The sequence below is a fragment of the Dendrobates tinctorius genome, unplaced genomic scaffold (genome assembly GCF_039654945.1).
Source record: "Dendrobates tinctorius isolate UK_male_01 unplaced genomic scaffold, ASM3965494v1 ptg000127l, whole genome shotgun sequence".
Lineage (NCBI taxonomy): Eukaryota > Metazoa > Chordata > Amphibia > Anura > Dendrobatidae > Dendrobates > Dendrobates tinctorius.
The window spans coordinates 21403118-21423561 of record NW_027361795.1 but is presented as its reverse complement, the minus strand read 5'-3'; the positions used below and the strand labels follow the sequence as shown (position 1 = coordinate 21423561).

The 20444-nt window shown below is 42.4% G+C and overlaps 1 long non-coding RNA gene across 1 annotated transcript; it reads left to right on the top strand.

Moving 5' to 3' along the window:
- The first annotated feature begins 3214 nt into the window (after positions 1-3214).
- On the top strand, positions 3215-20217 carry LOC141047493 (uncharacterized). Its single transcript, XR_012219819.1, has 3 exons — positions 3215-3352; positions 12785-12833; positions 20193-20217. It is a non-coding gene; the product is annotated as an uncharacterized lncRNA (long non-coding RNA).
- The last annotated feature ends 227 nt before the right edge of the window (positions 20218-20444 follow it).

Genomic DNA, 20444 nt, shown 5'->3' with positions numbered 1-20444 from the left:
CGCCTGCCATGCAAGCATCAACAATTTGGCCTCTTTGAATATCCGAGAGGTCTGCCATTGGTATCAGGTTTTCATCAATGTTCTTACAATTCTGCAAAGCAAACAGTTAATTTACAGACACATATCACATAACACAATCAACTTGTGACGTCCGTCCGCGAATCTGGGCTGCAATAGGGACAGCACCCCGAGAAACCCCGAGACCCTTAACCTCTATACAGGGATCTGGAATTGTAGCAAGGCCCAGGGGGTGGCTGTCTAGAGGAGCAGTAGGCCAGAGCAGGACGGTCACCAAGGAAAATAGGCAGGGAATCAAAAACGTAGACAGAAATCGGGAGAGCAGTGGAGGTACCGAATTGGCAGGCAGTGGCAGAGTAAACAGTCCAGGCCAAGGTAAAAAAAACGGAAGAGTGACAACGGTACAAAAACGGCAGGCAGTAGCAGAGTCGAATATCCAGGCCAAGGTCTCAAACCAGGAGAGTAGCAGAGGTACAAAATCGTCGGCAGTAAAGGGGTCAGAAATCCAGGCTGAGGTCAGAGTCAAACAATAGCAAATCACACCGTAGCACACAGGGGAACCAAGAATATATCCAACAGCTTGCAAGACCAGTCCCAAGGTATTTGAGGGATCAGGTCATCCCTCATAGGTTCCCGGACTGATGATGTCATCAGGACCGCCCCCAGGACCAGGCCAGATGGTGATGCACCAACCCCTTCATGACTGACCGAGGAGCTGAGTCTGCGTCCACCAGATGCCTGCACAGGAGCCCCTTCTCTGTCGCCGCCATCACTCGGGGGTGAACCACGGCGCCTCCCAGTGGCCGAGGTAGGAACAGCAGGCCTCGAGTCAGATGGCGACTTGACAGTCCGGGGCCTCCTGGTTGCCGAGGTTGGGACAGCAGGCCCCGAGTCTGACGGCGATGTGACAGTACCCCCCCTCTAAGAGGGGCCTCCGGACCCTCAAAACCCGGTTTGTCAGGGTGAAGGAGATGAAATCTCCTAGTTAATGCTTTGGCATGGATGTTCCCCGCGGGGACCTAGGACCTCTCCTCCGGGCCATAGCCCTTCCAGTGTACAAGATACTGTACGGACCCTCTCACAAGGCAGGAGTCAAGGACACCCTGGACTTCATACTCCAGGGTACCCCTGACCGAAACAGGAGGAGGAGGGGACTGGGCAGGATGAATTGGGGAGCGATACAGCTTGAGGAGAGATTTATGGAACACGTTGGGCAATTTGAATGACTGAGGGAGTTTTAAACGGAAGGCTACCGGGTTAATCACCTCTATAATTTCGTATGGACCAATAAATCTGGGACCCAGTTTGGCAGACGGCACTTTAAGCTTGATGTTTTTGGTGGAGAGCCAGACCTTGTCTCCAACTCCCAGGTGCAGGCCCCGAGTCAGACGGCGATGTGACAGTCCGGGGCCTCCTGGTGGCCGAGGTCGGGACAGCAGGCCCCGAGTCTGACGGCGATGTGACGGTCTGGCGCCTCCTAGTGGCCGAGGCCAGGACAGCAGGCCCTGAGTCTGACGGCGATGTGACACAACTACAAAACATTACCATATGTCACGGTTTGCATGTTTATAACATGTTCGAAGATTATGATGCCAAAATGTTAGGTGCTTCCATTATTTTGTCCAACCCCTGTATGTATAACACAGATAATTCATTAGTTTGTTCTTTATTGGTATTGATAATATTTATTTTCGATGTAAAGAATTTAATGTAAAAAAGTTATCGTACACTAAATATAAATATAAAATTAAATCAAGACAATGTTTTTTTCTAAACCTAATATTTTTTAATTGTCACTTTTGGTTCAAATGAAAATGATCTGTATAAGTTAAGGGAGATGTTATTTTACGAGCGTGCCCTTGAAGAAGTCAGAGTGCTAAAACTCAAGTCTGGCTGCAGAGGTTTTGTGAAATGGCATTAAACTATTTATATCTTGTGAGAAGAAATACAACTTTAATGAATTCTGGTGTGGCAGAATTTCACTATTGAGTATCGTCGCTCTGTGCCTTCTCTTTTTCTCATGGAATGAAGAAATGCCTTTTCTAATGGCTACAGCTGAACAACCAAATATCAGCCAACAAACAAAATTAATGACAGTTCAGACAACAGAGATATATTTCAAAGAAACACGCTGCAATTATTTTTGTAAAATAAGTTATTTATTTGCACATATTGCCAACATATGCAAAAGTATATTTTTGGAGAACATGTGACCTAGCTTCAGGTTATTGCTGCCTTTTGAACTACGCACGTTGGCTATGTTTCATTATAAAAAAGAATCTTTTTATAAGAGCTCTTTTATTCATATGTAACAAAGTTACCCTTTGTATAGAGTAAAATGATTATATGCCATAATTTCATGTTAAAAAAGAAAGTTAGCTGCTAAATGTGTGGTAGGTAAAATAACTAAAAGCCCATACTCAACTGTTAAAGCTTCTATCACCCCAGAATGAATGGTCCCATGGTCACCTCAGCAATCTCCAATTACATTGTAATAGCTATGAAATGCAGAGGCATGCAGTAAACCACAATGGTGATGTCAGATGTCATTACTAGAGATGAGCGACTTTGCCTTTTTTAGGGTCGAGTGGGGTTTCATGAAACCCGACTTTCTCAAAAGTCGAGTCGAACGAAATCGGCCGACTATAGGGAAAAGTCGTGAAACACGAAACCCAATGCAAGTCAATGGGGAGAAAAGTGGGCAGTGAGTGGAGGACTGTAAACACACCTGGCAGGAATTTTAACCCTAGAGGCGGCAAAATCTCTCTCTCCCTCTCCCTCCCACTCCCACTCCAGCTACGCTCCACTTCTCATTGGCTGAAAAAAGTCACGTGCAAGCATTCGGCGAAACCCGACTTTGGCGCTTGGGTCGCCGACCACATGGCCAACTTCACACTGTGGTCGGGTTTCGGTTCATGAAACCCGACTTTGGCGAAAGTCGGCGACTTTTGAATCTGACCGACCTGTTTCGCTCAACTCTAGTCATTACTTCTCCAACGTAAGCACAGATCTGTGTAAACCATAGAACAATTAATGTTTCAGCAGGGTACTTCGCAAGTAACTATTTTATCACATGTGCAAGCGTCCATTTTTTTCTTAAAGTTACACAATCTTTAACCATTTACTTCAACATTCGATAAAATTATATTGACATATGATTTGTATCATCAATTATAGATGCCCAGCTAAAGATGGAGTTTATGTCAAAATGATTCAGAATGGGTTATCCTCCGAAGCAAGATTTCAAATAAAAGCATTTGCATTCGCCAGCTTTCACCTTGTCGACATTACGTGCAAAGTGCACTATTGTAATAAATACTCTGCTTGCTCCATGGTAAGTAATGTGCTTTATGTACAAGTAACATTATATCTAATCTGAAAATATGAAGATATCAGAATAAGATGGATAAATAAAATAAGTTGATACTTGCACAAGGTACAGATTAGATATTAGAGAAAAAATTTTGACAGGGTGATCAAAGAGTGAAACAGGCTGCCACGAGAGGTAGTGAGTTCTCCTTCAATTGAAGTCTTCAAACAGAGGCTGGACGGATATCTGTCTAAGATGGTTTAGTGAATCCTGCATTGAGCGTGGGGTTGGACACAATGACCCTTGAGGTTCCTTCCAACAATAACATTCTAAGATCATTGGACAACCATTGAACAATCAATAATCTGATGATTAACCCCTAAGACCATTTAACCATTTAACCATTAAAATAAAGATATATTTAGAGTTGAGCGAAACAGGTCGGCCAGATTCATAAGTCGCCGACTTATGGCAAAGTCGGGGTCCGCCGACCGAAACCCGACCACAGCGTGAAGTCGGCCATGCGGTCGGCAAAACGAGCACCAAAGTCGGATTTCCCAGAATGCTTGCACGTGACTTTTTTTCAGCCACTGAGCAAGGACATACACTCTGGGCAACGAGATGACATGTGCATCGTCCGGGAAGAGAGAGAGAGAGAGCTTTCGTGCACTTTAAAAAAGCGGTCCGGCATGTAGGTGAGTTTTCAGTCCTCCACTCCCGGCCGACTTTGCTTTCCCATTGAATTGCATTGGGTTTCGTGTTTCAGTCAGACCTTCGACTTTTCCCGATAGTCGACCGATTTCGTTCGACTCGACTTTTGAGAAAGTCGGGTTTCATGAAACCAGACTCAACCCTAAAAAAGGCAAAGTCGCACATCTCTAGATATATTGTGAAACAACACTGAATTGTCAGTTGCCCTGGTCTCTGGCATTTCTTAGTATTGTATATCAGTAAAGGCAATGACACATTTTTCCATAAGTGTCCAAGTGATTGTTACAGAGCTATTCTAAGTAGACATTGCATCTCCTCTGTTGGTTTTCCTAGCCTTTGAAGTGCTACTGCAACTCTTAAATCTGGTCAGACTCCTCAAAGTAACCTGGTCATTATCAAATTTGCAGTTATTATAAAGGTCACTTCCAAAAACAAGGAAAGAATCAAAAGCTGAACATATTGTAGGTCATTTACATGGCAGAAATGGCCCAAAAAGGTTAATTTAGTACAGTCAGAGAGGTAAGTGTCTGCTTTACAGATAGGGCAGTAACATTGTGCAGCCAAAAACCTGACACCACAAGAGTACAATTCTATGATGGCTTGAGGCTTCAGTGTTGGATTATGTTCAATTATTGCAGTGTCAAGAACGCTATCTATTACTCTCTTAATCCTCAATGTAGGATCATTCATAAGTCTATTGACTTAGTGTTGCTTCATAATTTGTAGACCCATCCAAAATGTTGCAGCTCCAATGTCCTTCTATGCTTTATTAAGTCAAATGGTAAGGACTCTGAATATGGGGGAAATTTTGGTTGGCAGATTTTCTGAACTTGGATATTTAGTGGAAGTAAGAATTGTAGGATTATAAGTAGGAAGACTGCTGATAGACACAGATCATTAAGGAAAATAGACCATTGTTAACATCCATGTACTAAAAACATGCAGGTGTGAATAGGCATACAATTTTTGAAACCTTGGAAATTGATTAAAAAAGGGACTGAGATTTATCTATAGGAATGTGAAATTATCGGCTAATTAGTCATAAAACTGGTATTAAAAATCTAAAGTCTCTAAACAGATATTTTTGCAAACTTACAAATACCGGCACTTTTGCATGCTTATCATGTCAGAACTGTCATGTTGTTATCAAAAGTCTCAATTGTAAAGTGCTTGGCACGCTATAAATAAAATTATTAGTATTTTTATTATTTAAGGTAATACAGTTTAATATCTAACCAAAGGGATATTGATAGCTGTAAGAGGATTTTTTACTTGTAACAACTCTAACATTATTTACGGTAATTATATTTCTCAGTGAGAAATCTTACATTGGTTAAACTATTAGGTCTGTCAAAGTGCGTATGAATAAACATAGATCAACCAAACAGATTTTTGAAGAAAATGAACATGATTAAAAGAACAAAAAAACACAGTAAAAGAAAAGGACTAAGTCTAGTGAAACAACACCCACTCGGCACTTCTTTGAAGCAGCCTTTGACCGGAGATTGCTCGTCTTACAAGTAATATACGGTGCTGATGGACAGAGAATTAAGGAGAAATAGCTTTAGTGTGAAATATATTGGAGTTTAGCCCCAAAGGATTTGGATGAAACATGCTATTTTATTGTCTTTTTGTGAGATTGTGAGTCTATAGTCTCTGCCTGTACTGTTATTGTGTTTCTTCTGCGACCAGTGACCATCGCTGTGGGCTGTGTGCACAGTGTGTGATCCCAGAATGACTTTTGAATAGAAGACTGTTATAATGATTTAGAATTAAGAAGTTGTGACTTCATGAGATACACAATTGATTTTTAAGTATAAATGTATTACTAGTGAAAAAAATATTTATCAAAATTGCTAGTGTAAGTATTAAGGTTTACTATTAACAGTTGTTGGTTGTCATGTAATGATGGCTATTTGACCTGCTTTGTGAGTAACAAATATACAAGGGGCACAGAATGTAGCCAACGCAACCTCACGCTAGTCCTGCCTCGGCAGCGTGCCATGTGGGGAGGTGAATGTATGTTAATACTGATCTATTTTCTGTAATGTTTGTCACTTTTCCCATATTTTGAAACATGCATTTGAATGCAGGAATTTTTAAAAAGAAATAAGAAGTGTTTATGTTAATATCTCTTTGTGATCTATTTTATGGATTTTATGGAAGTTAATCTCCATCCACTACTCAGAGAGAACTGAAAACTAGAGTTAGAGGCCACAGTGGAGAAAACATTGCAGGATACACGTCATATGATGTACAGAAATAACATTATTACTAATGCACAGACACAGAAAAATGCTTGTTATAAAAATTAAACAATTGTAAAGGATATATGGCCACAGCTTAAATCCATACTCCTGGGCAAAACTCATGGTATTTGCATATAAACCTGGAATGAAATCTCACAGGATACCATCAATAAAAATACTTGAAACAAGACACTGTTATTAAATTATACACAAAAACCAAGCTGAAAATACAAATAGAACATTTATTTCAAGTTGAGCGGTGCAGCAAACATCAGATGGTATTGGAATGACAATTACAATAATAGCATAATACCATACAAACAAAAAAAAATATTGCCCAAAATGCAGCAATATGATGTGCAAGAATACTACCTACTGTCCAAGTGGTACCCGGCGGAACCAACCCAAAGAGGGAAAGTTTCAGGAAATAAGAGTTTGGATGGAGCACTGGGTCAACTAACCTTGATGATGCAGTTCCCCAATATAAAAAACTTGAGCGGATTTGGTACCAGTAAAGGGAAGGATAGGACATGTGTCAAGGAAGATGCTGAAGTCGAGGTGACGGTTATGAATAATTTAAAGTAACTTGGCACTCAACTGAATGATCTTTTATAGATGAAATTTATTTTTTACATTTTTGCAGTCGTAGAAAGACGTTTCGGCCCACAATCGGCCTTCCTCAGTCTGCTATAGAAAGTACAAGATATATACAGAAACAAAAAATTATGACAAGTCCTCATAAATCAAGTCAGATATAAATTTTTGTACAAACCTATTAATTGAGAGTTGTAATGTAAATTTCAAACAATTACACCAGATAATAACAATGACGATATATACAATAGCATTGTGCCAGGAGAACCAGGTGAGAAAGAAAAAAATTGGAAAGAATGGACTAAGAAACATACCCGACTGCTATCACGGTACAATGACCCGGTATCGAACCCAAAATTCATATGGATACCTATGGTGAATCAAGTGGAGTGATTTGAGTGAATAAGCATCTAATGGTGGTGGTGTCCATAAGAGAGGAAGGTACTATGGTCATACCTGCTTTTGAATATAATGCAAAAATTTTTTTTAAAAAAAGTGCCTCCCGTGGTTATTAAAGTAGATATGGTGTGTAAAAAAATAAAAAATATAAGGAATGCATAAAAAATTCCATGTGACTCCAAGAGGCAGGTGAAAATAAGGTGAATGAGGTTAATTATATACCTGGTAAATGAATATATGATTATATGAGTTATGTGCATCTTCTTAGAAATGCCGTGGATACTGGCCTGTAAAAGATGTATGTAACATTTAAAATGTAGTAATGGACACTTCACATTTTGTATCCCGTATGAGTATACCTGTTGAGACTGTCCCTATATGGCACAATAGGAAGCTATGTAAGAAATAAAGAAACCCCTGTAAATGCTTACCATGTAGAAGTGTGGTGTCAGCGTTCCGGGCTAGACGCGGTTTCCCCCGCTCGTCTGATGTTCGCCTTTGTCAGTGAATCTAAATAAGATGAAGGCGGGACAAAAGTCCACGCTCACCGGAACTGATGAACCGGAAGTGCCCAGCTCAATATGTCATTCTCACGCTGCGTCGTCAGCTACTTGAATGGGAGTCCTTGCGCTCCAATGACAGGAAAGGAAGTGTGTCACATGTGGGAACTGGGAGGAGCTGTTGAGCTAATGTGAAGAAAACGGCTGATTTGCACCTTTGTATGGGGGAAAGAGATAGCGTTCCAAAACGGGAGGGAAGCAGGAAGTATATAGCATCATCATAACACTCTCAGAACATGAGTGAGTTAGAAAAAAATATTTAGAATAAAACGTGTTGCAACAGTGGAAGTAATTTATGATTAGGATATTAATCATAATTATGTATCTGGTAAGGAAAATGGTTTAACAGGATATATAAACAAAACGGTTTGACCAGGATATATAGAAAAAATGGAAATCAATGGAAGGTGTGATCTATAATGAACGGATGTATAGAGTATTCCCTAAAGGAGTGCACCGCCTTTACTGTACCGGTAATTATGTAATCAGGTGTAGTGAAAAAAGAAGGCAAAAAAATTGTCAAAAAAATTGCCATTACCAATATCAACATACTGCCATCGGGTGAAAGTGATAAAGTGAAGTCCAGATGGACGTGATACGTGAGGATAGCCAATTTGAGATCAGTAGAGACAACTCTAGAATAAAGAGAAAAATAATATTAATATTCATAATATCAGCCATTCATTGATAGGTAATAATCCATTTCTATACCTTGACATTTTATTCCCTAGTAACCCACGGTGAATGGAAGCAAAGTTACAAATATGGACATCATGATCAATAATTAAAAAGTTACATCATAAAAATGACAAAGTTGTAATTGTGGACAATATTGTCAAATGATGGATAGAAGGTTGTAGTCCCTATTCAGTCCCCTGGGGGCAAGTGTTTGCAAGTCATGAATCCAATAAGATTCGCTTAGTTTCAACATCCTGATCCGGCCACCCCCACGTCTGGGGATTGGGACATGTTCGATGGCTTGGAATTTTAATTGTGTAACATTATGTCCATTTGTGTGAAAGTGATGGGGCAAAGGGAGAAGTAGGTTCTTACACCTGATGGTCGATTTGTGCTTACTTATCCTCTCTCTTATGGCTTGAGTTGTCTCCCCTATATAGAGGAGCCCGCAAGGGCATTTTATAAGATAAATGACATAGTTAGTGTCACAGGTAGAAAAATCCTTAATGGGGTATTCTTTGCCTGAATGTGGATGAAAGAACGCATCTCCTTTTTGTACATTATTACATTGATGACAATGTAAACAAGGATACGTGCCCATACGAGGATTCTGTATAAATCTCTGTGTGGATGCTCTTTGTCTGGGGCCAATGTCTGCTCTAATGAGAGAGTCACGTATATTATTGGGCCTCTTATAACGTGGAAGAAACGGGTTATGGAATTCTGGGACTTCAGGGTGTGCGGTGGATAATAAGCTCCAATGATTCCTTATTGTTTTGTGTAAAATGCTGACATAGGGATGATAGGTGTGGACAAACGGTATTCGGGAAGTTATTTCTGTACGGGTGATTTCTTGTGGGTTTAAAGCTTCTGCTAATAATTTTTGTGGGTAGCCCCGTTCCCTGAATTTTAAATTCATCTGCTGTAGTCACATCTCTCGTTTCTCAGGATCTGAAAAGATCCTCCGAACTCTTGTAAATTGTGATTTCGGAATCTCCTTTTTAACCGCTGGCGGGTGTAGACTCGAGTAAAAAAGAAGGCTCTTCCGATCCGTGGCCTTGGTGTAAAGATTGGAACTCAGATTGCCCCGATCATCTTTTATAATCATCGTGTCTAAGAAGCTAACCTGTGACTCACTACTGGTAACGGTAAACGAGAGGCCTGTCCAGGATGTGTTTAGAATATTGAAAAACGTGTCTACGGATTCGGGAGAGCCAGTCCAGACACAGAACACGTCATCAATATAGCGTTTCCACACAGGGAAATATGATTGAAAAAGTGTGTTGGTGTAAACTACTTCCTCCTCAAATGTAGCCATGTAGCTATTGGCGTACGGGGGCGCCATATTGGACCTCATGGCAGTACCCCTGGTTTGAAGGTAAAAATTTTCCTCAAACAGGAAGTAATTGCGTGCCAGTACTATCTTCAGAAGACGCAGGATTAAGTCGATTATATCTTTATGTACGTTGGCTCGAGTGAGTAGATTATGGACACAATGTTTGCCTTTATCATGTGGGATAGAGGTATAAAGGTCCCTGACGTCAAAAGAGACCAATATCGCTCCAGTCGGTATTGGACCCAATTCGTTAATTTTCTTTAGAAAATCACCCATGTCCAAAAGAAAAGAAGGTGTGTCTTTAATCAAGGGTGTGAGAACTTTCTCAATGAAAACTGATAAAGGAGATAGAATAGATTCAGTGGATGCCACTATAGGGCGTCAAGGGGGATTTTCCAAACATTTATGCACCTTGGGCAGGACATAGAAGACAGGGGTAATGGGATGGGAATTAGTAAGAAACTCCACTGTTTTTGTATCTATAATTTTACGTTGGCAAAACTCAGTTAACACTTCACTGATCAATTACCTCGTGTCCTATAGGAGGTCTTTCTCTAATTTTATACACACTGTGGAGTCATTGAGCTGGCGGTAAACCTCCCTCATATAGTCAGATTTGTTCATGACAACTATAGCCCCGCCCTTATCGGCTGGTTTGATTATTATATTCTTGTCAGACTGCAAATTCTGTAGGGCTTGAAAGTCAGTGGAGTCTAGGTTTGAGGGATGATGGAGTGTGTTGTTAGTGTCCTGCCGCAGTTTATTAAATGATTTATTAACAAAATCAATAAACGTCTCCAGGGCATGTGACCCATGCGGAGGAATGTAAGAACTCCTTGACCGTAAGGCTAAACTGGCAGCGGACACAAGATATGAATCTGTGTTAGATAATGAGTATAGGGGTCTAGGTGTATCATTCTTAGAAAAATGGACCTTCAATCTAAGTGAACGATAAAATCTTTGCAACTCCATGTCCATTTTAAATGTATCAAGTTTGTATGAAGGACAAAATGATAGGCCCTTCTGCAATAGACAATGTTCTGCTATACTCAAGACTCTAGAGGAGATGTTAATCACCAGCTGGTTAGTACCTGGGATCGAGTTATTCTGTTCGAATCAGGATCTCTTCTTTCCTCTGCCCCTGCGGATCCTCCTCCCCATTGTCTTCTCCGTCTTTTGTCCTAAAAAACGATTCTGGTTGCTGAAGTGTACTCGTTGCTCCATCTCCGAGCCGGATGAGGATTGATCTGTAGAAGACCTAAATTCAAACCTGTTACGAAAGGGACAAGGATTAGAGCTAAATTGCCACGGTAAACACGGCCTTGTTCGTAATCATCCGTATCATGCTGGAACTTAACCCTCTTCCTACTTTCAGTATCCCTTCTATGCTGATCAGTTACTGTTTTTATGCAAGTTTTTAGTTCAGAAAGCTCTTCAACAGTTCCTATAGTGTTCAATTGGGACTCAATATTGTTAATAGACTCTTTAGAGATTGTTATAGCCCGTTGAAAATGTTCAATAGTCAAAGTCATTAGGTCAAACGAACACTTGTTAAGTATATATTCAAATTTTTGGCAAAATTCTGTAGAATCTCTGAATAGAGTTGGACGGAGAGAGACTCTTAAGCCCCTAGGGATCCTCTGCACACGTAGATATTCACGCAAAGTAGCACAATGCAACTCGTAGTCAATCTGACGGCGTAGCTCACGTTCAAGGTATCTCCCACTGGTCTCCTTCGGTGGTAATTTAAGGAAGTCGCTGGGGAGATTCAACTTGGACAAAATATTAGAGGTTTCATCATTGTTATATGAGGATGTATTGGAGGACATTACGTGCAGTGTGCTCACGAAAAGGAGAGAACCTTGTCAAATATAGCATGGCACTACCACAAGGTGCACAAGTAGGTTACCCAGACCAAAGTGAATAATGACGAGGTGACGGTTGTGGCGCACCTGGAAGCAGAACCTAGACTTTGCCAGATGAGTCACAAAATCAAAATGACTCCCTTTCAAGGCTCAAAGACCTGACCCACGCCAGGCAAGTTCCAGAGCCAAGACTATACAGGTCAAGACCCAAAATCCTGACATGCACTGGTCAAGATCTGTAACCCAGATTATGCCAGTCAAGAGCTGAGTCCCAGCCCTCATCTCACTGGGTACAAGAGATATCTGCGGTTGGTCAAGCACCAAAGATCCATGAGGAGACTCCCATCAGGGTTGAACGCCTGTGGTGGTGAACGTGAGACACAAGTGAGCTGGGCCATTTCTTCCAGCACTAACGTACAGTATAGAGGTCGGTTTGGGCTAGTACAGCAAACAGGGTGAGGGCCGGTTAAAGTGAAGGCGGACCAGCGAGATTTGCTAGAGTTTGTCAGGAGGCCTTGCTACCTAGCGGGAAGAACTGGAGACCCCTGCTAGTGCCTGTGTAAGAAGAAGAGAGAGCGTCTTATCACCACTGTCAAAAACTATAAAAACATAACAAGAGACAGTTATAGTGTGAACGTGAGGATTCATTGTTTATCTAATTTTGTATATTTTATGCTGTAATTACCCTGTTTTTCATTATTCACTGTTGCTTTAGTTAATGGTCACCTGCAACTATTCAGAATTCAAACCCTGCTTTTACCCTGACAAAATATGAAAAATACCAATACTATATTTAGCATTCCAAAGGACTGTCAATTCTTAGATCTTGAAACAAATCATGAGGTTTTCCTGGTCCATGATTTTCAGAAGTCTCGGCCTTCTCTTGTAGCGGTGAAAATGGAAAGGATGTCATAATCAGAGTATAAGAAAGTTACAGAACATAGCTTTTGATTAATTAACCCTACAATAATTAAACTGTGAAAGTCAAAATACTACTATAGCACACAAAAAAGAAGCTTATCATTCATTTTTTAGTTATTTACATGTAATTTTCTTTATAACAGTGTAATGAAAACAGTTTAATGACACAAGATGATTCTGTGATTGTATCTGGTAAGTCAGTTATTATTTTTATAGATCATAATTGAACCAAAAACTCAGAAGCATACTATCTGTGCCTGTTCCTATCCCATTGGTTTCCTTTCAGGCTAGCGACAGTCCGGTTGTATTTCTAGGTATTTTGGTGTCACTAAAGTAGGCATTTATGGGCTTAATTCTTCCCTTGTTTTGATTACTCCACCCTGAGAGTCTTGGGTGGGACTATCCACTATTTAAACCCTTGAACATCTGACTTCCACTGCCAGTTAATAAGTTCAGCTTACCTTGTCTATAGTCCTAGCCCTTTCTCCTGTTGTGTCTGATAATTTGTCCCATTTTCTGACCTCAGCTTATATTTTGATCACGCGCTTACTTTCTGATTTTGTCTCTGATGCAACCTCTGTGTGATGACTTTTCTTGCAACTAGCAAGCTCCACCAGTCAGATGATGACTCTGCAGCCCAGTTCAGGGGTCCCTGTATAAGTTCAGAACGCTCCTAGATCTGGTGTACGGAGTGGCTTTTCATAAGCCTGTCTGTTGATTTTTTTAAATAAATAGCACATCCACAATCAGCAAGTCCAATTTGGTGTGTCAGAGTAGTCTCGCACTCTCTAAAATCCCATACAAATTGAAACACCCAACAAATGTATTCTTCATATAGAAATATTTGCATCCAATAAAGTGCAAAAATACAGTCCAGCAAGAATATGTAAAAAAAAAGTAGTTCACTTTCAGAGCATACTGCTACCTTAAACTAACATTGTTGCACATCCACAGAGAAACTCCTACATGATGAGATATAAGGAGATGGACATATTACCTATGTTCCCCCTTGAAGAACATATGTTTTTGTTGTAAAAGTATTTTGATGTGTAATGTGAACTGTGAAATGTGTTATGGTGTTGGTATTGTATTCTGCCCAGCAACATGCAGTTAACAGGGACAGTTAATTAATGGTAGGGACTAGCCCAGAGTGGGAGGGGTTAAGCTAAAGGGACAAGAGACAGTTTGTGTCAGAACATTAGAAAAGACCCACAGTATGTAGGAAGAAAACCTAAGGTTTGATGTGCGCAGTGCAGCATGTAGTGGATAACAAAACAGAGGATAGCGAGATCCTAGTGGAGGGTAAGAGAGAGAAGTGACCAAAAGAAAAGATTGATCAATCGGAGACAGGTCCATGGGAAGGCTGCCTAGCAGTATGGGCCAAAGTTTACAACTCACAGAGGTAACGGACATAGAAGGGACAGAGTATGTGAGACAAAGAATATGCCCAGGGCTGGAGTTCCAGAGTGTCAGAGACAGAGAAGATAAGTACTGGACATACTGGCAAAATAGTTCACTAGAGGGGAAAGAAGACATGTAACCACGGTTTGAGAAAAGGACTCTTGCTAACTGGACTGCAGTAATAAGCTAGGCTTTGGTGAAGTAGAAAGGAACGGTGAAGATAGAGGATAAGCGCGTTAAGAGGGCGAAATTTAAACTGTCTGGAAAATTCTCCGTATTGTAAGGGAAATGTTCATCAAGTTGTTTGCCCGCTATCTCCTGTATATAATCCATTCCAATTTATCATTGACTAAAAAGTTGATTTTTGACTGCTGGTTTCCCTCATTGAACTGCCAAACATCTTGTCCTGGTCAATCCAAGTCATCAGTTACAGGAGGCCTACAATGGTGTAGCGCCCTCACAGCACAAGTCCACACACACAGCCAGGACCCCCACCTTCATGTAACGTGTCGGGGCGCAAGAGACAAATACCTTGCCCACAGCTACCGGCCTGCGCCACGTTATATAGGCACTGCAGGGAGGAACAGGCCACCTGCACACATGTTCAACATTTCAGGAAGAAGGGGAGGTTATCCCGCACTGTAAATCTACAGCTGTGGCTGTTAAAGGTAGCAGTATGCACCGAAAGTGAACCACCTTTTTGTGTATATCCTTGCTGGTCTGTATTTTTGCCCTTTTCCATGGAGCCATGGGGTCACAAAAGTTTCTAAAGGTGTTGGATTTTCTGTCCCTGGGTGCAAGTCGCACACAACACACTTGCCGTAGACTTCAATGCAACTTGCATGCAATATGTGGCTTTTGTACAACTTAATTCTTTAATCTACAGCAAAATATGAAGTATTAGGCTAGTTTCACATTAGCGTTTACGGCCGCAGCATCGGGCTGCGCACGGCCGCCGCTAAGCCCCGCCCCCTGCCGCGCCTCCGCTGGTAGCTCCGCCTACAGACGCATGATGCTGCATGCATCCTGGGTTCCCTATCTTTAGCACTGGGGACGCAGGCCGTGCGCAGTATGCATTTGGCGGTGCATGCGTCCATTTGACGCTGCACCGACCAGCGCCAAGCGCAACAGGTTGCAATTTGGTGCGCTCGGCGCAGCGTCAAAAGGACGCATGCGCCGCCAAACGCATACTGCGCACGGCCTGCGTCCCCAGTGCTAAAGATAGGGGACGCAGGACGCATGCAGCGTCATGCGTCCGTAGGCGGTGCTACCGGCGGAGGCGCTGCAGGGGGCGGTGCTTAGCGGTGGCCGAACGCAGCCCGACGCTGCGGCCGTAAACGCTAATGTGAAACTAGCCTAAAATAGTCATGTGACAGGAAGTCGCAGACAAGCTGCACAAGTGTTTTTGTTGGTAACTTTTCAGAGAATTGCCATCATGTGACACATATTGCCATATAACCCTGGCCTACTACAGGTAATGAGCTTTTAGAAGCCATGTTTGGTGTATGTAGTAATTGGACATTTGAAGGCGTTTCACTCCTGGTGGCAACAAATGGACAATAAACTTCCAAATGTATAATCAAGTGTAATATAATGATGAGAGATTCAGCAAGAGTCAGATTTCAAACCAGCAAGTCAGTTTCATATCTGGATTTTTTAAACATTGCATAAAAATCTGTATAATTTTACATATTATAGATCATACACCAACAGTACATATATTGTAACATATCTGTAGATGTTTTTTTCCAGGAATGTTTAAGATCTTTTTGAGCCAGATCCCACTAGTATACTGTATTTGTATGTGGTTTGGGTACGAGGAATTTAGGGAGGGAAAACATTTAAAGACTAACCGTTGCTTTCATTTTTATTTCAGAAACCAAGATTACATGTGAAAATAAGTAACTTTGTAATATATCTCATCAGAGAAATTTGCTTCTTTCTCTGTCAAAATTGATAATTAATTCTCAAAATTCTCAATTCTGAGGTAAAATGAGACTTTCCCATTACTGAGATAGGAGGTGGTGGCTGTTACACATACAATTATATGCAGATGGAGAAGGAAGGAGCTATAGGCAGAGCTCCTCCCTTCTCATCCCCCCTCCTATCTAGATAGAATCTCATCAGTAGTAACTCCTATCTCAGTAATGGGAAAGTGTCTTCATTGAGTACAGATTTTACCTCAGATTTTAGATTTTTGATAATTAATGGTCAATTCTGGCAGAGAAATTTCTCTTATAAGATATATTATAAAGTTATTTATTTTCATATGTATTATAGATTTATTGAATAAAAATTGAGCCGACGGTTATACTTTAAGCATCACCATTTTCTCTTCATATATGCTTATGCCCAGTCTACATTTACATGGAAGTGGGGTTATCAAAGCTTATGCATAAAAAGTCACAAATTTTTTCACATTAGGATTTTGCACTAAAAATGTACACCTTTTCATTGTTATACACCACCTTTGTGCCTTTCAAATACGTGTGGGGAAGTGGACAAGATGGGTTGAGAAAAAAAAGGTTTAGACTAGACTCTAGACCAGGGGTGAACAATTAATTTTCCCGAGGGGCCATATGAGAGACCGTGACTGTTGTGGAGGGCTGAACCAATAGGCCGAAATTAATTCTACTCAATATTAATATTAATTTCTTATAATTGTTATATTAATAATTATATTAATATTAATTGTATCACTTAATATTGAGCAGAATTAAGTATGCTGATATCCCCCTATATATCATTTGAACCTGAGCATAGCCCCTTCTGTATATCATATGAGCCCCCCAACAGCCGCTTATATACTGTAAGAGCCCCAAACAGCCTCCCCCATATGCAGCATGAGCCCCACACAGCCTCCCCCAAATGTATCATGAGCCCCTCACAGCTTCCCTATACACAGCATGACCCCCACGGCCTCCCCATATACAGCATGAGCCCAACACAGCCTCCATATATACAGCATGAGGCCCACACAGCCTCCCCATGTACTGCATGAGCCCCACACAGCCTTCCCATATACAGCATGAGCCCCACACAGCCTCCCCATGTCCAGCACATGAGCCCCACACAGCCTCCCTATATATTGCATGAGCCCCATATACCCTCCCTATATACACTGCATAAGCACCACACAGCCTCCCCATATGCAGCAAGAGCCCCACACAGCCTCCCCATGTCCAGCACATGAGCCCCACACAGCCTCCCTATATATTGCATGAGCCTCATATACCCTCCCTATATACACTGCATAAGCACCACACAGCCTCCCCATATGCAGCAAGAGCCCCACACAGCCTCCCTATATACACTGCATGAACACCACACAGCCTCCCCATATACAGCATGAGCCCCATACAGCCTTCCTATATACAATGCATGAGCACCACACAGCCTCCCTATATATAGCATGAGCCCCACACAGCCTCCCCATATACAGCATGAGCCCCAGAGCCTCTCCATATACAGTATGAGCCCCATACAGCCTTCCTATATACACAGCATAAGCACCACAGAGCCTCCCTATATACAGCATGAGTCCCACACAGCCTCCCAATATACAGCATGAGCCCCAGAGCCTCTCCATATACAGCATAAACCCCATGCAGCCTTCCTATATACATTGCATGAGCCCCACACAGCCTCCCCATATACACTGCATGAGCCTTACACAGCCTCCCCATATACACTGCATGAGCCCCACACAGCCTCCCCATATACACTGCATGAACACCACACAGCCTCCCCATATACAGCATGAGCCCCATACAGCCTTCCTATATACAATGCATGAGCACCACACAGCCTCCCTATATATAGCATGAGCCCCACACAGCCTCCCCATATACAGCATGAGCCCCAGAGCCTCTCCATATACAGTATGAGCCCCATACAGCCTTCCTATATACACAGCATAAGCACCACAGAGCCTCCATATATACAGCATGAGTCCCACACAGCCTCCCAATATACAGCATGAGCCCCAGAGCCTCTCCATATACAGCATAAACCCCATGCAGCCTTCCTATATACATTGCATGAGCCCCACACAGCCTCCCCATATACACTGCATGAGCCTTACACAGCCTCCCCATATACACTGCATGAGCCCCACACAGCCTCCCCATATACACTGCATGAGCCCCACACAGGCTCCTCATATATACTGCATAAGCCCCAAATAGAATCCCCAAATACACTGCATGAGCCCCAAACAGCCTCCCCATATACACTGCATGAGTCCCTCACAGCCTCCCTATATACAGCATGAGTCCCACACAGCTTCCCCATATACACTGCATGAGCCCCACACGGCCTCCCCCATATACAGCATGAGTCCCACACAGCCTCCCTATATACAGGATGAGCCCCACACAGCCTCCCCATATACACTGCATGAGCCCCACACAGCCTCCCCATATACATTGCATGAGCCCCACACAGCCTCCCCATATCCAGCACATGAGCCCCACACAGCCTCCCCATGTCCAGCACATGAGCCCCACACAGCCTCCCTATATACAATGCATGAGCCCCACACAGCCTCCCCATATACATTGCATGAGCCCCACACAGCCTCCCCATGTCCAGCACATGAGCCCCACACAGCCTCCCTATATACAATGCATGAGCCCCACACAGCCTCCCTATAAATTGCATGAGCCCCATAGACCCTCCCTATATACACTGCATGAGCTCCACACAGCCTCCCTATATACAGCATGAGCCCCACACACAACCTCCCCATATACAGGCTGAGCCAGACACAGCCATCCTATATACAGCATGAGCCCCACACAGCCTTCCTATATACAGCATGAGCCCCACACAGCCTCCCCATATACAGCATGAGCCCTAGACCCTCTCCATATACCACATGAGCCCCATACAGCCTTCCTATACACACACTGCATGAGCCCCACACAGCCTCCTCATATATACAGCATGAGCACCATACAGCCTCCTTATATGCAATGCATGAGCACCACACAGCCTCCTGATATACACTGCATGAGTCCCACACAGCCTCCCTATATATACTGCATGAGCCCCACACAGCCTCCCCCATATACACTGCATGAGCCCCACACAGCCTCCCCATATATACTGCATGAGCCCCACCCAGCCTCTCCATATACACTGCATGAGCCCCACACAGCCTCCCCATATACGCAGCATGAGCTTCACACAGCCTTCCTACACGCAGCATGAACCCCTCACAGCCTCCCTATATATACTACAATGGGTCCCCACAGCCTCACTATATACAGCATGAGGCCTTACATAGCCTCCCTATATATACTGCATGTCGCCCCCACAGCCTCCCTATGTGCAACATATCACTCCCATGGCCTCCCCGTGTGCTGCATGACCCCCATAGCCTCCTCATGTTCCGCACAACACCTCCAAAGCCTCCCCGTGTTCTGCACGACACCCCCATAGCATCCCTAGTCCTACCCAAACATTCCATACATATGAAGAAAAAGAACACCAGTGCTCTGCTTCTGTTCCTGTCTCCAGTGCACTGAATCTTTACACTACACAGCTGAGGTGATGAAATTACGTCATCACATCAGCTTTTTCACATGCTGATTGGTGGAGGATGTGGCTGGAGGCCCCTCCTCCACCAACGCAGTCAGCGCAGATGGAGACGGCAAGCAGGCAGCACTATGCGGCCGGTGGACCTCTGGTTTCCAGCCCCATGGGGCCGCTCTAGACAGCACTTTGACCAGGTCTGCTCTAGACAGCAGGGCTATATGTAATGATGTGTAAATTTAGCAATCATTGTGTGACACCTTAAAAAATTGGGTGCAAATAAAGACAATGCAATCATAAACAAAACCAATGTTAAAAATTCCTCTCATGAAAGAGTCCCTCTACCTGCACAGTACGTATTAGAGTATTAAAAAATCCAGAAAATATGCCTGCCTTGTTAGAGAAGAGGCATGAATGAAAACCTTATATAGGTTATGTGGAAGGCTTTATGATTATACCTATAGAATATGAAATATATAACAAAATCAGATATAGCACTAATATTTAGTAAAGCTGCCGTGGGGTCATCTGTACATTGTATGTCATCCTAGAGGTGGTTGCTCATTTTTTATTTAGAAAATTTCACTGCATATTATATTTTTTTTTCTACAGATAACCAAGGCACAACTTGTTATAGTGAGTACATTGATCTACTATTTATGGATGTTTAGTAAGGAATCGAACTTTCTTGAATTTTATAATGCAAATATTACTGCATGATGTATAAATATTACAAATTGGGTTGATTTTTTTTAATATTATTGTGAATGCAAGGCATTAAGCACACAGCCAAATTATGAATTTATGTAGTACAGATCCGATAATGTCTGCTTTTTCCGTGACTACAGATTATACTTCTGTTTG